The sequence below is a fragment of the Lathamus discolor genome, chromosome 1, assembly GCF_037157495.1.
Source record: "Lathamus discolor isolate bLatDis1 chromosome 1, bLatDis1.hap1, whole genome shotgun sequence".
NCBI lineage: Eukaryota > Metazoa > Chordata > Aves > Psittaciformes > Psittacidae > Lathamus > Lathamus discolor.
The window spans coordinates 131,861,553-131,882,677 of record NC_088884.1 but is presented as its reverse complement, the minus strand read 5'-3'; the positions used below and the strand labels follow the sequence as shown (position 1 = coordinate 131,882,677).

Sequence of the window (21,125 nt, the reverse complement as noted above, 5' to 3'; positions counted from 1 at the left end):
CGTCTACAAACACCAGTCACCAAGAGGGATGGAACCCAGGACAATATCCTTAACCTCAAAGCACAGCAGCTTTAAGGCAGTCTGCTTATAACTAATGTAAATATAGCCCATTAATTTGTTAAAAATGAGAAAGCTTCTACCTCTGCATTTAAACCACTGCTTGAACATTTCAATTTTCTTGGGACCCCTGTATACTCGACTTCAGAATTTCTAGAAAAGATGCTTTCACTGAGGTTACTGACAGCATGTTTGCCTTCACATGACAGAGGCACATAACAGAATCAAATTATTTGCTGCTTGTACAGTGTTTTACAGATTTTTGTTGGACTGCAGTTAAGGGGCTTTATTTTTTATTGATCAGCAATTTTTTCCACAGGAATAGCTACTTAACCAAACTTTCAGTACCTTTGTCAATGTGTAACCCACTGAAAAGAATGAAAAGAATGTAGGGCCTTAGATAAGAACAGTCATCCCATTTCTTAATAGCAATGCAGCTATATTAGGTCTTCTCCATCTATCCAAGATTCCTGTGCAAATCTGACATTGCAACAAACACATACTACATGTGCAACCTGCTTAACTACCTGGCTTTTAAACTCAACTTTCATTTTGATACTAGATGCTTTTGCAATGACATAGAGCAAAGAATGCTTTCACTTATGACTATAAAGCAACTTATGGGTTTTTTTGATACTAGGCAAATGAAACACTACACTGTAACAAGCATTAGTAAAAGGGGAAAAAACTTCTATAGATGCACTTACACAAGAACAATTTTCAGCAGGCCAAAGTACAAATATGGCAAGCAAAGAGGAACAGTGACATTCCGACTATTATTCAGACTGAAAGTATAGCCTAACCTCATAACCAACAGCTATATGAAAAAAACAAGCTGTTCTGAAGGAAAAAGTCTAAATACAACATACATCATTCCACTAGCAGCCTGGAAAGAGAACATGATTATACAAAAGTTTAAGGAACTTTTTATAAAGTTATATAATTTCATATGCTGTTTAACACAGCAAATTAACCTTTGCAGTCAATCATAACTGGAAAGAGTACTTACGGCATACTCAACCAGTGTACTTCTGGTTGTTGAAAGCTTTGTTTGGAAGCAGACACCCTACATAAGAAACTGATTTTAGATATCCTAACAAGGACATCTTTCTTTGGGGGAGAAGGAATTTTAAGGGTGGTGTTTGTGTAAATATAACCTTTGCAGAAGCCAGAATGTCATCATATGGGTCAGGAAGAAGGAGTCAAAGATGACTGCTTGAATGGATTTTTCCAGGGTCAAGGCAAGAATCCAACAGTAGATAGCACCAATGCCACCCACCTACAGCACTGTGTAAAGGTTCAGAAAATAATCTCTCTGGAAGAGACATTTAGTTAAAAACTACCAGCCTTCAAATGAAAACTGTATTTTCTAGAAAATAATAGGCAAGTACATGCCAAAATTGGGACAAAGTGACTTCTTATAAGTCTGTATAAACTCATTTTACATCTGAACATACCCACAACCTTTTACTTAAGGTTATGGTATTTAGAGTTGGCAAGGCCATGATCTGTTTTTCTGGTTCTCATAGCTGGCCCAAATCCAAGCCCTTTTGCCAAAGATAAATTCAACGAAAAATAGGTTTTCAGTAAAAGTACTTCTTAAGGCTAATCCTGACAAACAAACATGTTCCAACAGAAATGCAAAAGTTCTACATCTGAAGAGGAATAACCCAATGTACCCAAACACACAGGGTGCCATGTGGATGGAAAGCGGCATGGCAGGAAAAAACCCAAAGGTCCCCATGGAAAACAAGTTGAACAGAAGCCAGAAATGCGTGTGTGCAGCAAAACAGCTAACACCTTGGGTTGTATTAGCTAGCAGGCTAATGGAGGCGGTTCTTTCCCTACACGCAGTACTGCTGAGAGCACATCTGGACCACTGTGCACAATCGTGGACTCCTTGGGTACCAGGCAGATATAGACATACCAGAGCAAGATCAGTGGAAGCAATCAAGGGATTTGAGTTTTCATATGAGAGACTGAAAGGACTCTAATTGTTCAGCCTGGAAAATAGAACAATTAGGGAGGATTGCTGTGTGCCTAAATATCTGATGGAAGGGTATAAAGAGTTATAGCCAGACTCTTCTCAGGGGTATGCAGCAAAAGGATGAGGTAGAGAACACAAACTAAAATACTGGAAATTGTTTAAACAAAAATGTTTTTACACTTCAAGTGACGAAGCACAGGAACGGGTTGCTCAGAGGCTGTAAAGCCTTCACCCTTGGAAATTACTCAAGACCAGACTGGACATGGCCCATATTAACCTGCTCTAGGTGACCCTCCTTTGTGCGGAGGTTTGACTAAATAGTCTCCAGAGTTCTCTTTTTTCATTCTCAACTATTTTATGGTTTTACAAAGAATCAATGAGACATCACAGCATCCATTTCAAAGAGCTCATGCCAACCTACTTTTAATGGATTTTCACTTGGTCACATCTTGGAATCTAATTAAAGGAAAGCACCAAATGTACTACTTAGAGTGAAAACTAGTTTCAGGACTCCCTTTACATTATATACAGTACTGGAAAACATTCAGTAGTAATGTTAGAAAGTCATGAGCCTTAACTGCAGATCTTTACACAGTGCTAATGGGAAACTGAAACACCCTGTGTCAACAAGCATGCATTTAATCTGAGTTAGTGTAGACTATGCAATACTGCAGCAGACTAAAAGGAATTAGCACAGAGAGGCAAGCTACCTCTGTATATTCAAATTTAGATTTTAAGCATAGTTGGTCACATTCCAGAAGGAACAATGTATAATAGTTCCTTTGAAATCAAGGGTGAATATCTGCTCTAAAGGAGCGTGACAGTTTGCTGTAACCCATTTGTATTGTACTGTCTTGGTGACCTAGAGTGGAAAAATAAATACTCCTTCCAGTGCCTGTCAGTAGGTAAGAATTAAAAATGTGACCTACAGCATGGTATTCCTTGTTTCACAGAGTCCTATTTAGACTAGAAGAGGGAATAAGTTCTATAGTGCTTTCATTAGTCTGAGATGTTAGAGATGCTGAAATGAGGGCTTCTGTTGATTATTCTCTCAGTCAGAAATTCTGGGTCCAGATTACTTTGCCTAAAACAGCTTTTGATCCTTGGACACTGCTGAGAGCACAAATGCCTGAATTCATTAACACCCTGTGACTTATAGTGTCCATCGCATAGGGGTCTTCAACCTCATGAATAAAGAAATGAAACTTTTAAGAACATACAAGTTAACATCACTAAAAGAAAATAACTGTTGTAATGTTCTTGCTTTAAACAGTTTTGCACTAGAAAAAGGTGAGGGGCAGGAGGGTTTTTTTCCACTGTCATTTCTCTCATCGTTTTAGCATTCAACTAAAATACAGGGGAAATGGTACTATATATATATAAAATCCATGAAATTAATATATGTAAATCAACATTAGAGAATTAGAAGACTCATGGATTTTTATTACTTTCATGTAGGTGAAACTGAAAATTTAGATCATTTTTAGGCTGCAAATGTATTCAAATATATTATGTGCAATACCTTTGACATTCATCTTCTTATGCCCATTATATATCGTGAACGATGCACATATGGAGAAAAGTAGGACATGATCATGTGACTGAATAAAATTCTCTATACTGGCAAAGCAAAAAAAATTCAGGAGCTTTAGACACCTGACTTTACAATGGAAATAACCATATTTACTATAAACTTTTCCTTACTCACAAATGCTTTTATTCTTTCTGAATAAAGTGATAAAGTAACTCCTTCATAGGCAACCATAATATGGTACCTTCTTTGTCAAATTTTTATCTCTGACCAGTCTACCACACAGAACTAAGCAGCCAGCATGCACGTAAGAACCTACCAGTTGTTTTCAGTCCTAGAGCTGGGACATCTTCTGTTCCATCTTCTCTGAGCTGATATTAGCTATTGACTCTGTATGCTGGACCTGGAAATAAAAATAGAGGAAATAGAGCTTTCCTTGGGGCTCTGATGATCTAGAACTTTATGAATGCTCTAGCACATGAAAACCCTCATTTCAAATGATTGGCAGTATTGACAGGCTGACAATACTTACTGAGCAGAGAAAAGTTAAAACAATTCCATTTATCCAACATCTACAGCATGCTGCAAGCAATGATATGACAGCCACTCAAAAAAAAAATATTGCAAGACTCCTTTACAACAAAACCTGGAAACAGGATGGTAACTGCTCCCTATCCAATATCTTATTGTATTGTAAAGGCTCAACAGAGCACTATTTGAATCAATGGAGGTTATACCTCTTTGCATCAGCAAAGGATCTGGCTGCAACAACTTAGTGATAAGCAGCAGTTCAAGTATATTCTAAAGAACTTGTTTGTTTTACATTCTTCTGACTTTGAAAAACGTTCAGTTCATGTATAAAAACTTGCACTGTGCTGGAACATGGATCTGCTTGCAAGAGGCGACTCATTCTTTTGTTGGTGACAGCATTAAAAGTAAAGGAAACTGGACTAAGTTAGAATGGAAATAAATACACTGGCAGACAGGACTAAAAGCCTCACTGGTGTCACACTGTTAAGTCTTAGAAAATTACTCTATCATTCTCCTGCTTGAGCCTAAGATTTTTTCCTTTCTTCTTAATCTCTCTTTCTGGACATTATCCAGCTTACTTGTTTCACCTCTCAACTTGTAGCCTCTGTCAATCTTTAGAAAAACAAACTCTTTGGATTTTTTTTCCTTTCTTCTCGTTGCCAAGGATTCTGTTTAAAAAGCATGCTTGCTTGACTTTCAGGAATTTGCACCAATATAGAATAACGATGAGTTACAGCATGTTCAAGAAATGCACACACTTCCAAGCACAGAGAGACGTGCTTGAATGACCAACAATGCAGCTATAGTATCATGGTGCACATATTGCACCATTTACTTTTTATCTGCAAGAAAGTTTATAAATATTTAGTTATATTGGTTTGAAACCAACCCATATCCTAATAAGCCTGACAAATGTGTCAGTATGTGTTATCAAGTACAAAATTACAAACCAGGTGGATATATAACGTCTGGAAAATTGTCAAATTTCTCCTTAAAAACAATACTGCAGAGGATTTCAGTAGAAGTAATTTTTCATGGTAATCCTCACAGTAACTAGGGATGCTGTGAAACATTAACTCCCAAGGTCATGTCTATGTATTTCATATTCAAAACTTCTCATTAAACATAAGCATAAATCAGACTTTCAATCTTTTGGGAAAAGGGGGTATAAACCAAAAGAAATTGAGAGACAAGCAGTTTTCCTTCTATTTTTGCATACCTAGGACAGCAACCTGTGCCTTCTACAAAGCAGGATGACCTTATGCATCACACTTGGCTAGGGTTTCTCCCCACATCTTCTCCTGGAACTGCTCTTCCCTATACACATTTTTTCAACAGGAATCACTTGACCTTTAACATACTAAAACCCTGGACACAGCTTGAAATGAGATTAGTATCCTCACCAGCCATTATTTTATTTCTATTTTATTTTATTATTTTTATTTTTTAAAATTTCATTTATTTATTATTTTATTTTATTTATAGCAGTGGTACTTTGGCTCTCAGCCTTTCTTCCTTGCAATTCAAACCCATCCTGAAGAACAAAATCTGTTGTGAAAACCTTTTCAACTTCTTAAAGTTAGCATTTTATCCTGAAAATTCTCACATAACACTCTGTTACATATTTTAATTACAGACTTCCATGCCAAGATTCAAAATGCTGCTACAAGGTACCAGGTGAAGTTTGGTTTTCAATACCGTTTCTCCAATCACTCTAATATGTGAGCAATGTCACCCAGGCTAAATTTCACTACCAGACTGTGGTTTAGTGCTCCTGCTGTCTGGCTTTCAGGCTCTAGGTATGTCCAATAGGACATGCTAGGCTCATGGATTTAAGTGAAAGGCACTGGCAACTTCCTTGGATTTAAAGCTTCTCACCTTCACTAGTGTAACAACCCTTTCCCAGGCATCTATCCCTTTGTAATCCTGATAAAGAATAATGTTTTTCGTTTATGGTGCAATTCAGACACTGATACTCAAACAGACTTCTGTTGGGTTAGAAGCAGGTTAAAAAAAAAAAAAATGGTTCAGAATAACACTCTGAACAGGAAGTTTTTAACAGTAGATATTTCACTGTCAGGTGTGTATAAACTCCCCACCCTCTCCTCACCCCATGAGTACTGTGTAGGCACTTCCCGTTACTGTGAACACAGTTTTAATGTAATAAAAGAGTTTTATGAGGGCACCCAACTTCCTGCCAAATTTGCCATTTACGGAGACCAGAGTAATATAACATCTTGTCTCCCATCGTGATGCAAACTACTAGGTAGGTACAATGGGCATAATACTTTTCAGAAGCGGCGCACTTACTGCACAGATCACAAAACTTTTCATCTTCATTTGGCCTTCCTTTGGTCTTTGGCAACTTCATTTTGGTCTTTGCCAGGGCAGGCCAACCAACACTTCCTCAAAATGGCAGTTGAAGATAAGAGCTGCCATCAGAATATTGATTTGGCCTATGGCTCATTGCTTTGCCAGGCCAAGAAATTCCTGGATGGTCCCAAGTACAGTGCAGACCAGGTGAACTGCCTTGGTGGCCTGAAATATGACCTACAGACTATTATGTCACTATATTTATGTAAGTTTAATGTTACTCGAGGAGTACAACCAAACATCTGTGCTTAGGTAAAGCGTGATAAAAGCAAACAAAATCTTTCACATTCTGCTGTATTCACAGCTTTTGTATTTTTCACTAGCCAAACTACAATACCGCAGATTTTAGTACTAAAGCTTACGAAGAAGCTTTTGCTTTCCATTACTCTTAAGGCACTTCAATTTCTCGTTCTAAAATAGAATCTGTCAAACTCAGTGTTGTGCAAAAAAAAAAAAAAAAAAAAAAAAACAAACAAAAACCAACCCCAAAACAAGTTTCCTATCCAAAACACATGAGCGCAAATTTAATCAATTGTCATATTTTGCCTGCTACTTCTATCTTTGCAGATGATTACATTTCATTCTTAACTTCAGAGTGCTTAATGTCAGATCAAATCTTGCCTAAGAAGAGTTTCATGGAAACAGACTGCTGATGCATAAAGATATACATTACAGGGTATCTCAGCCTACCAGAAATTCCCATGCTTGTTTTTTTTTTTTTACCCAGGGAATTACAGAGCAGTCAGTCTCACCTCTGTGCCTGGCAAAATCTTGGAGCACATTCTCCTCGAAGACATGCTAAGGCACATGAAAAACAGCAAGGTGCTTGGTGACAGCCAGCATGGCTTCACTAAGGGGAAATCCTGCCTGACCAATTTGGTGCCCTTCTATGATGGGGCTACGGAACTGATGGACAGGGGTAGAGCAGTTGATGTCATCTACATGGGCTTGTGCAAAGGATTCGACACTGTCCCACACTACATCCTTGTCTCTAAATTGGACATACATCAATTTGATGAATGGACCACTCAGTGGATAAAGAACTGGCTGGATGGCTGCACACAAAGAGTTGTGGTCAATGGCTCAATGACCAGCTAGAGACAAGTAATGAGTGGTGTCCCTCAGGAACTGGTGTTGGGACTGGTCTTGTTCAACAACTTTGTCGGTGACATGGACAGTGGGATCGAGTGCACCCTCAGCAAGTTCGCCGATGACACCAAGCTGTGTGGTTCAGTTGATACGCTAGAGGGAAGGAATGTCATCCACTCGTGAGGTGGGCTGATACCAACCTTATGAAGTGTAACCATGACAAGTGCAAGGTCCTACACCTGGGTTGGAACAATCCCAGGAACAGCTACAGGCTGGGCAGAGAAGAGATTCAGAGCAGCCCTGCGGAGAAGGACTTGGGGGTGTTGGTCAATGAGAAAATGAACATGGGCCGGCTTCAGTGTGCACTCACAGCCCAGAAAGCCAACCGTATCCTGGGCTGCATCAAGAGCAGTGTGACCAGCAGGTCGAAGGAGGTGATCCTGCCCCTCTATTCTGCTCTCGTGAGACCACACTTGGAGTATTTTGTACAGTTCTGGTGTCCTCAGCATAACAAGGACATGGAACTGTTGGAACAAGTCCAGAGGAAGGCCACAAGGATGATCAGGGGACTGGAGCACCTCCTGTATGAAGACAGGCTGAGAAAGTTGGGCTGTTCAGCCTGGAGAAGTGAAAGCTGGGTGGAGACCTCATAGCAGCCCTCCAGTATCTGAAGGGGACCTATAGGGATGCTGGGGAGGGACTCTTCATCAGGGACTGTAGTGGTAGGACAAGGGCTAATGGGTTAAAACTTAAAAGAGGGGAAGTTTAGGTTAGATATAAGCAAGAAGTTCTTCACTGTGAGGTTGGTGAGGCACTGGAATGGGTTGCCCAGGGAAGCTGTGAATGCTCCATCCCTGGCAGTGTTCAAGGCCAGGTTTGGCAGAGCCTTGGGTGATATGGTCTAGTGTGAGGTGTCCCTGCCCATGGCAGGGGGGTTGGAACTAGACAATCTTAAGGTCCTTTCCAACCCTAACTATTCTATGATTCTAAGTTTCAGGGTATTTAACTACATCCAGAATCAAGTCTTAAGAACTGTTTTATTTAGCGAAATTCATCCCAGTTCTCATTGGGTAGATTACTTCAAAAATAAGTCAAAACACTTTGAAAAAAGCCAAAACAGCTTTGAAGCAACTCATTGTGAACAACACTTAATCTGGTTTTGTTCTGTACCAACAATCATTCTGGAAAATATTTTGAGATATTTTTAATATATTCGGCTGTTTATTAGATAATAACTTAAGATACCTTTCTCAAATGATACTGTGAGTCATGCCTAAGAACATGCTTCATAGAATTGAAAGAGTCCAATATGGAAGCCCCTCTATGTTTTCTAAAGAAAGCAAACATAGCTGCTAAATTGCATTGAGATGAGGACAAGAGTTAAAATTATAATGTAACTCATCACAAAAAATGAACAACTGAAAGTATCCTATTATTCTTTAATGGGACATTTCCAAGCCACCATTCAAGATAAATCCGTCATCAACAGAAAGGTTTTATTGAGACTAGCACTTACAGCAAAGTCACCTTTATCTTGCACAGTGAGAAGGTCAATTGTCTTCAAATGTATCACCACCATTTACTCATGTTATTAGTCTAAAAATCCCTGAACCCTGTTGTCAAGTACCACATTTTTAGATATACTTCAGCAAAACACAGCACTCCAACTGTTAAGCAAACATTTAGTCTGTTTTAGAGTTTACTCTGTCTTTCAAAGGCAATGTACAATTGATGTGGTCCTGGTAAAGAAAAGGGACAGAACATAAAGGCTGAATCAGGGTATGCTTTCCTCACCTTTTCCCCCTTGTATACTTCCGGTTTCTCTCTTATTATTGTTCACACTAAGTGACAGCTAATAGCAAAGACAAGAAAAGGAATCTGGAATTCTTGTCAAAGGGTACATTGCTTTCTAAACATGTAACTAAATACGGTCTACAGATTTTATCTGTAGTTGTAACACATCACTGCATCCTCCCTTTCTGTTACAAAACTTACACAAAAATACTATTTAATTGCAATGTAAAGATCTTTAATCACGTACAAACACTTGTAACTGAACACCAAATTTAGTGTCTCATTTGTAGATTCTATCAGCTTGTGAAATCCCATAAATACTGAAAGGTCAGGCTAGCAAAAATGTCACAGTGCAATACCATAGAATCATAGAATCATAGAATAGTTAGGGTTGGAAAGGACCTCAAGATCATCTAGTTCCAACCCCCCTGCCATAGGCAGGGACACCTCACACTAAACTATCCCACCCAAGGCTTCATCCAGCCTGGACTTGAACACTGCCAGGGATGGAGCACTCACAACTCCCCTGGGCAACCCATTCCAGTGCCTCACCACCCTAACAGGAAAGATTTTCCTCCTTATATCCAATCTAAACTTCCCCTGTTTAAGTTCTAACCCGTTACCCCTTTCCTGTCACTACAGGCCCTGACGAAAAGTCCCTCCCCAGCATCCCTATAGGTCTGCTTCAGGTACTGGAAGGCTGCTATGAGGTCTCCATGCAGCCTTCTCTTCTCCAGGCTGAACAGCCCCAACTTCCTCAGCCTATCTTTATACGGGAGGTGCTCCAGTCCCCTGATCATCCTCGTGGCCCTCCTCTGGACTTGTCCTTTTTATGTTGAGGACACCAGAACTGCACACAATACTCCAGGTGAGGTCTCACAAGAGCAGAGTAGAGGGGCAGGATCACCTCCTTCGAACCTGCTGGTCACGCTCCTTTTGATGCAGCCCAGGATACGGTTGGCTTTCTGGGCTGCGAGCGCACACTGCCGGCTCATGTTCATTTTCTCAGCGACCAGCACCCCCAAGTCCTTCTCCGCAGGGCTGCTCTGAATCTTTTCTTTGCCCAACCTGTAGCTGTGCCTGGGATTGCTCCGACCCAGGTGTAGGACCTTGCACTTGTCATGGTTGAACTTCATAAGGTTGGCATCAGCCCACCATCAGTCATTGCTCTTTACAGGAGTCACTAATTGTGGTACAGAAAGGCCAAGCTGAAAGTAATATATGGTAAGTTTGAAGGCAATCTTCCTTTTCATCCAAATGCTGCTAAAAGATTAAGTAGAATAGAACACAGGAGACTTTTCGGTTAAAATAGAAGATGCCCAAATACAGCTTTCTATGGAAGCTATATTACTGTACATGTAAAGAATCTCAAAGCCTACATTATCTAACTCAGAAAGGATTCTTTTAATCTTACTTGGTATCAAGAAAACCAAAACATCTTCAGAGAAAGACAAAACAGAGCCTACTTTCCCCAGAAGAATAATAAGTGCTGCTTTGAGAAGGAAAGACACCTTTGAAAGATGGTAAAGATTTACAAATTGTCTCGAAGAAGTTTATAAGGTGCTCTCTACACATTATGCTTCATCCTAGCCACAGTACAAATGTAAAAGCTCCTATGTTTTTTGCTTGGGCAGGGAAAAGGGGTATTTGTTGCAAATCATTGATTGTTATTTAGGAACAGACTAAGAAGGCATTTGGGCATCTATAGCACTACGTATTTACCTCACTTCTGAACTGTTCACCAAGAGAGGACTGCTGATGGCATCAATATCTCCTTTTCCTAAGCTCCTCTTGCTGTGGTTCCAATTGAGTTATTCACAGACTGCTATCTTCTTAACAGGCAAGGGTAGACTCAACAGCTGTCTCACAGCTTTCTACCTGACTCAGTTAAACCCTTGAGAGTATAATGAAGGCAACAGGTTGTTCACTCCGCTCCTTTTTAGATATAAAACTTTGGACAAGGAAAGCAATCTGTTCCCATAAAAAACCCCAAACAACTCAGTTAAACAAAACCATTGTGCATCTTCCACTGACTGCTGGTTCATGAACTGTATCCGCAGCCACAAAAGTTTGCCTGGGTAGATATGAGTGCAGGTGTACTCACAGGCCTGCTGTATCAGCAAAATTACCATAGCAATTACAGTTCCCAGAAGCACTACATTAAGGCATTTCACGATAAAGCTGGTTTCGTGAGAACAGAAATTTAGAAGTACGTGCCAATATCACAGCAGTTCAGAGTGCACAACACCATGCAGAATCAAACTTAACACCTCACAGGACAGTTCTCTCTTTCAAAAAACTGGGTCAGTACCTGCAATTCAGAATCCAGGCCTAGAAATCCAGCACACCTGAGAGAAGCCTTCAAAATAGTACTGTTAAGATAAGAACACTGATATTAATTTCTTAAAAATCAGTGATTGTAACAGTAGACAGATCACATTCTTACCTATTGCTGCAGCATACTTTCGTAATTACATCTAAAAGAACTCTACGCAGTCATGAAAAGTAACTTACTGTAAAACAAAATTATCTTTTAAGGTAACATAACAGCATACACAGTATCTTTGAAAACCAACATAGCCATACAATTATGGGTTGCATCTTTCAGCATAAAGACACTTTGTAATAATTCCTCCAATGTTGTTATTGTTAGTAGGTTTTCAGAAGGATGAACTTACATCTCAAGTAAAGAGAATGTAGGAGTTAGAGTACCACACTTACTTGTTAGATTTTTCCCCTTCTCTTCATTTCAACTTTTGTCCACCACCTCTTTCCTCTACAGCGAACAAAATTTGGATGTTAATCAGTGACCTTTGCCCTGAATGTGAATATCCCAAGTATAAAAGTGTGCTTGGCACAGTGTGCAATATTTGGAATGAACGTAATTTCATACCAATCAAGTTAAATTATAACCCAGACTAGCCTCAGTCCAAATTCTAAAAAGACCACCAGCATTAGACAGAACAAATTCAGGGATCCCTAAACTGAGAATTACAGCCAGACACCAATAGAGCCTTCCAGGCACCACAAAGACTCACAGCTTCAGAGAATCAGCTTGCAAAAGCCTAACTGCTCAAGATCATCTTCCTGGTTCCATCTGGATGCAGCCTAAAGACAACAGCAAAGAGAAACACCTCTTGAGTTGAAGAGACCAAAAACAGGTAGGTGCTGAAAGATGCGATATAGATGGGCAATGTCGAGATTTGCTAGGCAGTAATAAAGTAGAGAAGGATGGGAAAGAGAAATGACAAATCCAAGTGTAATAGTCCTTAAAACAGGTATTCTGAAGCAGGAAATCAGAAGAGAACGGTCAGAGTAGAAGCTAAAGCCTGAGGCAGGCTACAGTAATTTGCTGTGAACTTGTTTTAAAGAGGGGCTCAAGTGGTGAAAAAGTCCAGAGAAAGCTGCCTCAGTCTAAGAGACAGCTAAGAAAAGCAGTACTGAAAAGCTCATAGAGGGCAAGATAACATGGGATGCTAGCTACTGCTAAGTTTGTTGCTTGCATTAGTTCTCCCTCAAAATAAACCTAAAATGTGGGAAAGGCAGGTGGGAAGTTAACCACTCCTTAGTAAGAAGACAAAGCACAAAAGTTCAAGTCCTCCTGCAGCTTATGCCATCATTACAGGCATCTGCCACTTGCAGGCAAGGATCCATTCAGCACCTATCCCCACTTTCTGGAGTGGCATTTTCTCAAGATGAACAACCCCTTGTCCCCCTCCAACATAAATCACAGCCCTCATCATATTCCTGCTGCCCACAAGGCCCACACTGCAAATGCAAGTTGCGCAAAGACAGTGGACGCTCCAAGACAAGGTTTTCTCCTTCCCCCACAGAACACGCCCTTTTGCATAGCTACAAGCCTCCCCATATCTCACCTCACAATCCCCTGCAACATCTAGACAAGGCTCTGCCCAAAACATCCCCAGCCCTCTACCTGAGGGTCCCTTTTCATAGGACTACAAGCCTGCTCAAACAGAAAGCCTTCAAGCTTCTGAACACTGCTGCTGTCACACCATAGCCACAGCAAGTGGAAGCTGTGCACTGGCATTCACACGTGGACAAGGCTTTCCTGCAATGGTTCTCTCCTCACAACCACAGTGGGACATGAAGCACTATGCTTGTGAACACCATTGCCAGGGCAGGCTCCAAATTCCCTCCTCTCCCTCAGATATACACACAGTTCATGGGGAAAGACTTGACCTTTGACAGATGGTCCCCTGTTGAGAGTATAAGCTCCCACAAACACTACTCCCTTCACTCCTACTGCCAGTGCTGCAACTCATACCTGCTACCTATGTCATCTTCACAGAACATGGAAGATACATACAGGCTTACGCCCTACCTAGGGCTGGCCACCCACCTCCAAAGGGCCATTTTTCACAAGATCACAAGCCTGCTCAAGCATAAGGCATTTAACTCATGGGTAAGGACACCCTACATAACAGGTCCTCTTTTGGAAAAGAAGCACACCCAAACATGAGGCACTCAGCTCATGAATGTCATCACTGCACTCTTCTGCCACCCCCACCACCCTCACACCATATGGAAGCTGCACACATGCATGTGAGAGTCTTACAGAAGGCTGCTGCCCCCACAACACTCCCTCCCACAACTCTCTCACAAGACCACAAGCCTGCGTGAATACCTCACATCATGAACCAGTGCTACCACAGCACACTTCACCTTGCAAACCCCTGAGGCATCTGCTCCTTCTGGGCAAATCTTCTCCACAGCCCTCCCCCCCCCCCCACCTTATTCCTTTCCAGAGACTGCAAGCCCACACAAATGCCTGTCATACAGGACAATTTGCTAATAAACACTAACAGCCCTGCACATTCCTGCCGGCCCTACAGCCCTCACAGACCTTGTAACAGTCACACAGGCATCTGCCCCTCCTTGGGGAGTCCAATCTTTCCTGCAGTGGCCGCTTTCACCATACAAGCCCATATAAACTATTTACTTTGTAAACATCATTGCAGACAAACTCCTGCCACTTCCACAAACAGCAGCAGCGCACAGGCTTCTGCCCTCCACCCCAGCTAGGATTCCAGCCCCTGCAACAAGTCCCTTCTGCTGACATGAGGCCACCCAAACACAAGACATTCAACCCAAAAATACATATGCGTGTTGACCCAATCACCCCCAAAGCAGGTAAGTCACACGGGCATCTGCCACTCCCAGGCAAGGCTCTTCCAGTCACCCAGGCAGTTCCTATCCTGGGAGATTAAGCTCATCCAAACACCTCTCAAACTTGAGGAACTGCTTGGAAACATCTTCTGCTCCACACACACTCCCTCAATCTACCTTCTTCTCTGCCTCCCCCCAAACTGCACACCTTTCCTGCCATCCTTCAGCAGACATTTTCTCCACAAACGTACAAGTCCGTTTCAGACAGTAAGCACTCGGACTCCTACTGGTCCCACAGCAACTGGAAACTGCTCACAGGTATATGTCACTCTTGTGCAAGGCTGCACTCCTCACCAACAATTTACTTCCCACAAGAGTGCAAGTGTGCACAAAAACTAGTCCCTTAGGACCTTATGAATACCACCTGTGACACCCACACAAGCGTCTGCAAATCCTTAAGGATCCTGCCCAACTCCCACTGCACATCACTTGTCCTTAGGCTGCAAGTTCCCCTCAAAGACAAGGCTTTTAAGCTCATAAAGGGCATTTGCTACCACACACTCCCCTTTTTCATGTCCTCTTCACAGCTACAAAAGCTGCACACAGGTACTATCCCTCACTGGGACTCTACACCCTATCCAGGAGTGTTCTGTTTAAAAAAGGCAATGAGCTTCTGGACAAAGGGGATTTACACACTCCTGTCACCTCCAAAGCAAACAAACTGCTTATCAGGTACCTGCTTCTGTTCAGCAAAGCACTGCCCCCGCACAAGCTCCTCTTCACAAGACTATACTCCCCACCAGCACGTAGCACTTAATTTAGAATGCCACTGCATAACCAAATACATTCCACAGCACACGGAAGCTGTGCACAGGTGTGTACCATACTCAGAGAGATTTTCCCCACCTTCTCTTCTACAACTCCAACACATTACAAGCTGCTGTCACCACCTCACACTCGTGCCTCTTGCATCACACTCACCACTCCTAGACAAAGCTCTTTTTCTCCATTCCCTTTTATTAATCCTGTAACTTCACAGTTTACTTCACCTATGAAAACCATCGCACCCTCCTGCCACCCCCACAACAAACGCAGGTTATGCATAGGTCCCTACTCTAGATAACGTCTTCCACCCTTCTCCCTTAACACATGCCCATGCCAATGACTCCCCAGAAGAGCGCCTCAGCTCAAGAACACAGGCCCTCCATCACACTGTTTCTGCCAGCACAGCTCCCGAAGTGGAGTACCACTCCTGCGTAAGGCTCCTCCTACCACAGGGCAGTTTTTGCAAGAATCCTAACTGCCAAGACACCTCCCAAAACCAAGGCATGCTGTTTATGAACAGGCTGCACAGCCCCTCTACCTCACCACCGTCACAGCATACACATCTGCGCTTTATACCAGCTCCCACGGGGTCCCTGCCATAATCCCAACTGCAACCCCGCACCTTTCTGTCATGACTACAACCTCGCCCAAACACAAATCTGCCACTTTCCCAACAGAGGCAGCTCTCTAAGGCACCCACCAAGGCTGGACACAGTTCTCCTCCACAATAAATTGCTTTTTTGCGTTATTACAAGGACTTTTCAAGGTACATCAGCCCCAACACAAGGGCCTTTGCTCATACACACCATCAGTATTACACACTTTTCTACCGGCATGAAGGCTCCTTATGCCTTAAGGTACTTACAGAAGGCCCAAAGCCACCTAGGCAGTTGCCATACACAACGCACTCAAGTTCCGAGCAGCACCACAGGCTTCTGGATCCTTATCACACCCTCACTCTCTCCCCCAACTACTCCCTGCAGTCAATCTCCCTCTTAACAGCCTGCAGCCCTCAGCAAGGCCACTGACAGTGGTACCATACTCAGCCTCAAAGACCAGCCCTACCACCCAGCTGTGTTGCTGTAACAAATATCTGCGTGCGGCTCGACTTCTCTCCCTGTGTCTTTGAGAGGACCACGAACCGCCGCAGACCTGCCCCAGAAGCAGGCGCACACACGGCTGCCTGCCCCTTCATGGCCGCCCCCCCCCCGTGGCCACCACTGCTGCTCGTGCTGACATGGTGGCGAAGGGTGTCTGCCATCTTCTGGTGAGTTCCCCACCTCAGGGAGCTTTTGCTGTTACGCGATGTGGCTTTCTTTGTGCGGGGTGTTTTATGTTTAGTACAGTATAAAGTCTATGATGTTTTTACTTAAAGATGGTTTGGGTTGGCTCTCCCAGCTATGTATGTGAAAAGGCAGACCAACTATTTCTGATAAAAAATTGTTTATAGTTGGAGAGATGCTTCTTGTAGCTACCTTAGCCTTACAACCCTGTGACTATAGGTCTGATCTAATTTAAAATCATAATTAAGCCCCTTTTCATGTTTGGTTGTTTTTTGTTTTGTTTTGATTTTTCCCCATGGTTAATTCCCAATCTTAATGTCCAAATTGTTGAAGACATTGAGGAGCTGTTTGAATGCAAAATATTTTATGTAGGGCTTTTGTTGTTTCTTTCTAGGTGCACAGGTGCAGAATAACCGTAGTTACAAAAAGCATGAGAAGTAACTTAATTCTCAGCTGTTCTTGGGGTACTAATGATTAATTCTTTATGTTTCACACCTCCCCCTTAAAATTTTTAATATAGGCTTGAGAACTTTAGAGTAGAATAAGTAGCTCTTTGATGACTGCTAGTAAGCTGTTGTTTTACTAGGTGTGATAATAGCTATAAGGAAGCAATCAGGATACACAGTAAAAACTTGTTTGTAGGGAGTATTTTATCTTACTTCTTAGAAAGATTCAAGCACTGCTTTACATCTTGTTTCTTCTTGTTAAGTTTCTGACCGTTTCTTTAGCATTCATGTTAGAAAGCGTTCATTTTTTAACCTTTTACTATGTTCTTAAAAGTTTGAATCTAGTAATGAACTGAGGGCTATGATTATGAGGATCTTAGATATGGAGAAAGATAACATACAGCTGTTTGTTTGAGATAAACAGCCACCATGTTTCTATAAGCTAACTGTATTCTTTCTGCAACATGAAGGAAGTGAGCTTTTGGTATCTTTAAGGAAAGGTCAATTACCTTAAATGCTAGCGAAATTGAATTTCTTAGTGACAATTTAGTGGGTGTTGCTGCAGAGTTAAAACAGACCACCTGTTCTAGTCTACCAAAAAGCAGAGCATTTAACTTGGCAATATTTATTCCTCATGGAAATGAGTTTAACTGTTCATTGTAATATCTGCTTAAATAATGCACAAGTTCCAGAGCACTAGTAGCTATGAAACCTTGTTTTCAAATCATAAAATCTCAGGACCTTGTGACTGAATGGTAGGTGTGAACATAAGTTTTGCCGTTGCTAAAAGTGAATTCTGCAGTGGGAATAAGGCAAGGTTGTTTCTGCCCAGTTTCCTCCTATTTCCTGCTTTTCGTGTTATGCAGCTGTGATTTTTACTTTTTTTTTGTTCCCACACTTTCCTAATTATGTTGTTGATGAGCTTGAATAGAGTCTTATTTTTCCTTAGGAGGGAAAGCCTTATGAATGAAAAGTTAAATATATACCATATTGAGTTTTTAATTTGCTTGCCTTGGTAATTTGCCACCTACTTAACTTTCAAATGCTTTACTGAAGTCAGTCATTGAGAAATTACTTTGTGCGTTTTCATTTCAGTGCTCAGTTGTATTAATGATAGAAGTTTTGAGCTGGGTTGAGAATGTAGTCAAGATGTCTTTTTCATTAAAAAAGCAGATGTGGCTTGCAAGCTTACTACTGAGGACCAGAACTGCTTCAGTATATCTTCCAGACTTTTCCCAAGTGTTTTTATAGCTGTCATAATACTGGATTAAAGACAGCGGAGTCTAACAAAGTACCACTAATTGGATGCTTACCAAAATACAGCAATTCAAATAGTGAAGAGAAACTTCACACTAATTAGAAGCTACTACTAATAACACCACTGTAATCTGTCAAGAAATAGTCAAAGTTGTAGTAAGAGCTGCAGTTGACTTGATCCTGAATAAACCATCCATAGACAGAGTTTAGTTTTGCTGCTGTGAACTAGCTGTCTATTCTGCGGCAAATGTGTTCTAAGAACTAGCTCACTATTGCTAGTAAAGGCTCTTAGTGCCTGTGGCTGTTGAGTAGCTGGGAGAACGCTTTATGCATTTTGTGATGCTTATAATGAAAGTGAGAGAAAATGAGCGGAGCACTAACTCTTTCACTGTGGCAAGTTTGAAAATGTGAGCTATGCTTGGATTATAAATTAAGGTAGAAGTGAACCATCCCCATTGATCTGTACATAACTCCTCTGCCCCATGCTGCTGGGCAAGGCATGAGAATGTAGCCTGTTTATTATGAAGTAGCTAAACCCAAGTGGAGAGGAGAATGAACTGGAGTCATTTGTGCAGTGTTACTGGCATGAGGCTAGAGGGGAGTTTGCTTTTCATGCAAACTATATCAACTTTGGCAGAGGTACAGAACTTGAATTTCTGGAGGAAATCTTAAATCTTTAATATTTTAATTTCTGAAGAAACAGTGAGCTGTTTCAATGCAGATTTGGTGGATGTGTAAAAATACCAAGCCAATCAAATACCATCTAGATGCCAAGCTAAACTGTAGTTAAAACCACATCTACTGCAAGAAATGTAAAAATGTACTTTTAGAAAACAACTGATAAGTGAAAAGCCTCTGTAGTAGCACTTAGAGTAGGTATTTTTAGATATTTCTGGGTGTATGTGGCTTAACTGAAGATTCTCTAACTCTTCACTGGGAATTCAGTAAAGAGAGAATCTAACTGATTCAGTCATGCTGCTGTAACAAAGTTAGCTGCTTGATTTGCACTTCTTGAGGCTATAGTCCTTCAGTACAACCCACAGTGTGCATTTGGAGACAGCAAGGGTTAAAACTACAGTGGTAAAATAATTCCAAGTTAGATGTGATAGAATATAAAGTTACTGTTAATCTTGGAATCTGCTGTAGTATCTGCTAACAGGAAAAGTTGGAGACAAAACCAGGCTTTGCAGTCCTGGGAATCTCAGGTAGTCCACTTCTGTTTAATAATGCAACTAAATATTATAAATAATACCTTCTAATATACTGTTTTCATTAATCCCTTCTTTTGAACATCACCTGTATTCTAGGAACTTCCCATTTAAGATGTTGTTAGGGAGAGAAGAGATGGAACATTTTTCCTGCTCTTAATTTGGGAAGTACATTTCTGGGCAAAAGAAATGCCACGTGTTTTTGTAGTATAAATGGTGTTTCAACACAACTGGCCACAGGCCTTAGCTGACTTACTGCCAAGGTGTTCTTGACTGGGACAAAGTGCTACAAGTAGTGTACCTGCTGTTCCTTTAGTTGCCCACTCTGCAGTTACATTCCTTGTTAACTCCAGGGTATTTTTTTATAGTGACCCCAAAACTCTGGATGATAAGGGAAAACTGATGCAGCAGAAGATAAGCTGGGAGCAGAGCAAGTGTCAGGTCTGGTGCTTCTGGCTTGTGAGTTGAGAGGTAAAGATTCTTCTGAGGCAGGGCACAGTTTTACTCTGCTTTCTGTTCCAGACGTTTTTCTCCTTTTCCTCTCAGACATAATAACAGCTTGCAAATCCTTCCAAGGCTCTGTCAAATTTTAAGTAGGCAGTGTAGGTATTAGTGTTTTTTCTGCCATAGGCCTTGTGCCTTACAGTGCTCAGCTGTGGTTAATAGTAAATGGTGGGCTACCACGAACAACTGAAAGCTTGTGCAATAGTGTTACTTGAACCAGTGTGCTATTGCCAATATAAACTCAAATATATTTAATATTGTAATTCCCTAGCAGCCGTCCAAACTGGCTGGTAGACTCTGAAAGCCCTCTTTATTGTGACTTTGTAAAACCCTGGTATGTTAGATTAAATAAATGGAGGTTGTGTTTTTAAGCTTTTTTAATGGAGATTAAAATCTGTGTCAGTGTTGCTTTCTACATTGTAGCCTTACACAGGTCCACATGTTGTACTTGAATATGCTAATGAGAATGTCTCAGAATAGAGAAAATGGCAGTCCCCTGAAGACATGAGCACCTTTAGGTTTTTTCTTTAATCTCATTCATTGAAATAGCTGGATTTTTTCTGCCGTTTTTCATTTTGACACATCGGATATTAACATAGATCTCAGCTTAAGGATTTGCATTCCAACAATGTTGAAATCTGCCTGTTATGTATATTGTGGGTCCTGTGGTTAAAGTAGAGAAACACTGTATTTAGTAGTAAGGTGCTAGTTCCAGTTGTTACTTAATTTTCTGAATTGTAGGTTCTATCAAAATACGTGAGAATGTTTTAGACGAGATTGCCATTTAAGAACTACACAACTCAGTATTTAGTAGCAAAGGGTATGAGAGAACAAACTTGTTTGTGGAACTGAGCTTGCAAGAAAAAGCTACAGCAGAAAAAGGAGGTAACTAATTCTCCATTATAAATGTGCAGGTAAATCTGTCTTAAGCTTTCTTGAAGAACAACTGCCTCTTTTCCCCCTAGGTCTATAGTGCTCCAGGTATTGAAACAGGGCTAGTTTTATGCAGAATGGACTCTGCTGTAGGACTGATGATTCAAATAGCAGAAGCATATATGTGCCACTAGCATTTACCCTGTTAACACACTAGCTGGGATTTTTCAAGTGCCCTTG

At 41.2% G+C, this 21,125-nt stretch overlaps 2 protein-coding genes across 3 annotated transcripts in view; one reads left to right on the top strand and one right to left on the bottom strand.

Moving 5' to 3' along the window:
• The window catches only part of TLR3 (toll like receptor 3), a 30,450-nt gene extending 18,275 nt beyond the window's left edge, over nucleotides 1-12,175 (bottom strand). The window contains exons 1-2 of the mRNA XM_065695982.1: nucleotides 12,084-12,175; nucleotides 3,895-3,978 (exon numbers count right to left, since the gene is read on the bottom strand). The gene's annotated coding sequence lies outside the window, so the exon portion shown is untranslated. The remainder of the gene's footprint in view (nucleotides 1-3,894; nucleotides 3,979-12,083) is intronic.
• Nucleotides 12,176-12,321: 146 nt separating this feature from the next.
• Nucleotides 12,322-21,125, top strand: part of SORBS2 (sorbin and SH3 domain containing 2) — a 214,055-nt gene continuing 205,251 nt past the window's right edge. Inside the window, exon 1 of one of the 2 annotated variants that reach the window (XM_065695811.1) lies at nucleotides 12,322-12,523. The gene's annotated coding sequence lies outside the window, so the exon portion shown is untranslated. Of the gene's footprint in view, nucleotides 12,524-14,492; nucleotides 14,514-21,125 lie in introns of those variants that run through there. The other variant, XM_065695833.1, reaches the window with a different exon arrangement.